The 4,495-nt window shown below is 51.8% G+C and overlaps 1 long non-coding RNA gene across 1 annotated transcript in view; it reads right to left on the minus strand.

Annotated features, from left to right (window-relative positions):
• Positions 1-45: 45 nt before the first annotated feature.
• LOC104828378 overlaps positions 46-4,495 on the minus strand; it is a 7,717-nt gene continuing 3,267 nt past the window's right edge. The window contains exon 4 of the long non-coding RNA XR_774014.1: positions 46-526. This is a non-coding gene — a long non-coding RNA (uncharacterized LOC104828378). The remainder of the gene's footprint in view (positions 527-4,495) is intronic.

The raw sequence follows: 4,495 nt of genomic DNA on the forward strand, positions 1-4,495 counted from the left end.
GGACACCGGGTCCGTTCCCCCAGCCCCTCCGCCGACGGACCCGCGATCCCCGCCGAGCCCCCGGCTCTGTCTCCGGGCTGGCCCCTCCGCCCGGCTCCGACACGGCGCGGCCCCGTCGCCATCAGCCTCACCGCCCGCACCCGGGGCTCCCCCGGCCCCGGGCCGCAGCTGGAGCCCAGCAGGAACGGGGGGCCGGGGGGGCATCGCCCGACCCCCCCGGCGCGTCACACCTCCTCCCCCGGGCTCCCTCACGGCCCCTCGCACGGTGCAAAGGGAGCGCAAACGCAGCCGGGAGGGCAGAGGGGACGGCGAGGGTTTATTCGGTCACACTCCTAACAAGTCCTGGGACCGAGTCTGCTCTGGGGCTCGGGGACCCCGATGCTGCCCCTGCCCCTGGGCCACCTCGGCAGTCGGTCCCTGAGCCACGCTCGTCGGTCCATCGGGGAACAGAGAGTCGGTCTGTCGGCTCCTGGAGCGATGGGCTGCTGGGCAGAGGTGAGGGCTGCCAAAAATGAGGAGCAGGACACTAGAAGAGAGGACAAAAGTGGCAGCTGGCTAGACACAGCAGGGGTGCAGCAAGAAATCATGAGGCAGGGAACGGGACAGCGACGGAGAAAGAAGCAGCAGGGAGAGAGGAAGAGAGGCAGCACAAAGAGGGAGGGGGAGCGGGATGGAGATGCAAGAAAAACCTGGGGGACAGGCAGCATGCCAGAGAAGGAGGAAAGAAGAGCAGGGACAGGGAGCCAGACTGAGAGAGATGGAGAAAGACAAAAAAAAGAGACAAACAACAGGGGGGAGAGAGGAATGGAACAACAGGGACAGGGAGCCGGGACGGCGAACGACGGAGGGAAGGGCCAGAGCGGGGCGGGGAGCAACACAAAACAAACCACGTAGCTACATGATACAGGGCAGAGAGGGAAAAATTAAGAAATAGGGACATGGAGACGGAAAAAAAGAGAGCTGGAGAGCAAAAAGAATAGCGTCGTAGTTTAGCCCCAGCCAGCAACTAAGCACCACGTAGCTGGTCACTCACTTCCCCACCCAGTGGGATGGGGGAGATGATAATTGGGGAAAAAAAAAAGAAAAAGTAAAACTTGTGGGTTGAGATAAGAACAGTTTAATAGAACAGAAAGGAAGAAAACAATAATAAAATAATAACAATAATAAAATGGCAATAATAAAATGGCAATAATAATAATAAAAGAATTGGAATGTACAAAACAAGTGATGGACAATGCAATTGCTCACCACTCGCTGACCAATACCCAGTCAGTTCCCAAGCAGTGATCGCCCCCAGGCCAACTCCACCCAGTTTATATACTGGATATGACATCACACGGTATGGAATACCCCATTGGCCAGTTTGGGCCAGCTGTCCTGGCTGTGTCCCCTCACAGCTTCTTGTGCCCCTCCAGCCTTCTTGCTGGCTGGGAGTGAGAAGCTGAAAAATCCTTGACTTAGTCTAAACACTACTTAGCAACAACTGAAAACATCAGTGTGTTATCAACATTCTTCTCATACTGAACCCAAAACATAGCACTATATCAGCTACTAGAAAGAAAATTAACTCTATCCCGGCCAAAACCAGGACAAATAGCAATGTGTACAGAAAGAAGTGCGGAGGTATTTAAAGTAGGGTCATCAGGCAACCAGAGACACCAGAGACAGTGAGATGGAGAAAGGACAAATGTGACAGGCTACAGGGCAAGAGGGAGGAATTAATAAATAGGGACAGAGAGCTGGCTAGAGAGACATGGAGAAAGGCAAAAGCTTGCACAGGCAACAGGACAGAGAGGGAGGAATTTAAAAACCAGGGGCAGGGATCCAGACAGAGAGAGAGGCAGAAATAAAATGGGAAAAAGTGACAGGCCACAGGGCAAAGAGGGAGGAATTGATAAGTAGGAACGTGGGACCAGAGAGAGCGTGATGGAGAATGGAAAAAAATAGTGGAGTGTACAGAGAAGAGGGAGGAATTAAAGAACAGAGGCTGGGATCCAGACAGAGAGACATGGAGAAAGAAGGAAAAAAAAAAAAGCAGTAACGGGCTACAAGACAGATAGGAAGGAAATAAAAAATAGCAGCAGGGAGGGAAAAAAATCCACACAGTCTACAGGGAGCAGAGGGAGGACCTAAAAACTGGGGACAGGGAGACAGACAGAGAGAGATGGAGATTGCAGGGAATAGCGGGTTGTGCAGGAAAAAGAGGGAGGAATGAATAAATAGGGACAGGGAGCTGGACAGAGAGGGATGGAGAAAGGCAAAAATAGCAGCGGGGTACAGGGCAGAGAGGAAGAATTAAAAAGTGGGGGCAGCGAGACAGACATAGGAGATGGAGAAAAGAAAAAAGTGACAGGCTATACAGCAGAGAGGGAGGAATTAAAAAACGGATGGGAAGCAAGTCAGAATGAGATGGAGAAAGGGGTGGGGATTAAAAGCTGGGAAAGGAGAGACAAAGAAAGAAACAGAATTGCAACATGCTACAGGGCTGAGAATGAAGAAACTGAACAACAGGGAGAGGGAACCAGACAAAAAGAGACAGAGAAATTAAAAATAACTGATAGTCTCCAGGACAGAGAGGGAGGAATTAAAAAATAGGGAGACAGAGCCAGGCAGAGAGAGCTGGAGAAAGAAAAAATAGCCAGAGGCAATATGACAGAGAGAGGGAGGAAGGAAAAAACGGGGATCCAGAGCCGAACACAGAGAGACAGCGAAAGAAAGTTAGAACGACAGGCTACAGGGAGGAAAGGGAGGAAGGAGATGATAGGGACAAGGACCCAGACGCATTGTGACACACACAGGAAGTACAGCAACAGCTAGAGGGTAGAGAGGGAGGAATTAAAACCTAGGCACAGGGAGCCAGAGGTGGGGAGGGAGATGGATAAAAAGCAGGGGAAAAAAGAAAGAAGAGCTATAGGGAAGAGAAGGAGGAATTAAAAATTGGGATCCAGATCTGGACAGAGAGATGGAGAAAGAAGAAACTGAAAAACAGGGAGCGGGAGCCAGCCAGCCAGAGACACAGAGAAAGGAAAAACCATGATGGGCTCCAAGACAGAGATGGAGGAATTTTAAAAAGGAAGGGACCTGTAGCTGTTGGTTTGGGTTTGGTAGCGGGGGAGGGGCTACAGGGGTGGGTCTTGTGAGAAGCTGCTAGAAGCTTCCCCAGCTCCAATTCAGACCTGCCTCTGGCCAAGGCCATCAGCAATGGTGGTAGCACCTCGGGGGTAACAGATTTAAGAAGGGGAACCTACAGTGGGGCAGGAGATTGGAATGCGAGAGGAACCCCTGTGCAGATACTGAGGTCAGTGAAGAAGGAGGGGAGGAGGTGTGCTGGAGAAGGGGATGCCCCTGCAGCCTGTGGTGAGACGGCAGGCTGTGCCCCCCCAGCCCATGGAGGGGAGCGGGGGGGCGATGCCCACCTGCAGCCTGGGGAGGAGCCCATGCCAGAGCAGTCGGATGCCCCCGAAGATGGCCGTGACTCTGGGGGAAAACCTGCACTGGAACAGTCTGCGATTGAAAGACTGCATGGGAAGGACTCACGTTGGAGAAGTTCATGGAGGACTGTCTCCCGTGGGAGGGACCCCACGGTGGAGCAGGGGATGAGTGAGGAGTCCTCCCTCTGAGGAGGAAGGAGCAGCAGAGACAAGGTGTGACAAACTGACCCCAATCCCCGTTCCCCATCCCCCTTCACCACCGTGGGGGAGGAGGTGGAGAAAATAAGGAGTAAAGTTAAGCCTGGGATGGAGTGAGGGGTAGGGGAAGGTGTTTCAAGATTTGGTTTTACTACTTATTATCTTTATTTTGATTTGATTGGTAGTAAATAAAATTGATTTTGTTTTTTCCCCAAGTTGAGTCTGGCTTTTGCCCGTGACCATAAGTGGTGAGTGATCCCTCCCTCTCCTTGTCTCAACCCACAACCATTTCTTTATGTTTTCGCCTCATCCCACCGCAGGGGAGGAGTGAGCAAGGGGCTTCTTGGTGCTTTGTTGCTGGCTGGGCTTAAACCATGACAGTTGTACAGAGAGAGACAGAGAAAGGGAAGATAGCAATGGGCCACAGGGCCGCGAGAGAAGAATTAGAAAGTAGGGACTGGGACTGGACAGAGAGCGATGGAGAAAGGGAAAAAAAGCCCTGCAACAGGCTACAAGGCAGAGAGGGAGCAATTAAAGACTCAGGACAAGGAGCGGGACAGAGAACAGAAAAACAGCGACAGGCCACAGGGCAGAGAGGGAGGAATTACAAAACCAGGACAGGGAGCTGGACAAGAGAGAGATGAAGACAGACAAATAACAGCATTGTGCTACAGTGCTGAGAAGAAGAAACTGAAAAATAGGGACCAAAGAGTCAGAGAAAGGAGACACAGAACAAATCATAACAGGCCACAGGACAGAGAGGGAGGACTTAAAAAAATGGGACTGGGCACAATCTACAGAGAGATGTTAGGGAACGAAAATTTAAAGAGCAGTGCATACAGGGCAGAGAGGGAGGAGTTAAAAAA

The sequence above is a fragment of the Haliaeetus leucocephalus genome, unplaced genomic scaffold (genome assembly GCF_000737465.1).
Source record: "Haliaeetus leucocephalus isolate CR32 unplaced genomic scaffold, Haliaeetus_leucocephalus-4.0 Scaffold153, whole genome shotgun sequence".
Lineage (NCBI taxonomy): Eukaryota > Metazoa > Chordata > Aves > Accipitriformes > Accipitridae > Haliaeetus > Haliaeetus leucocephalus.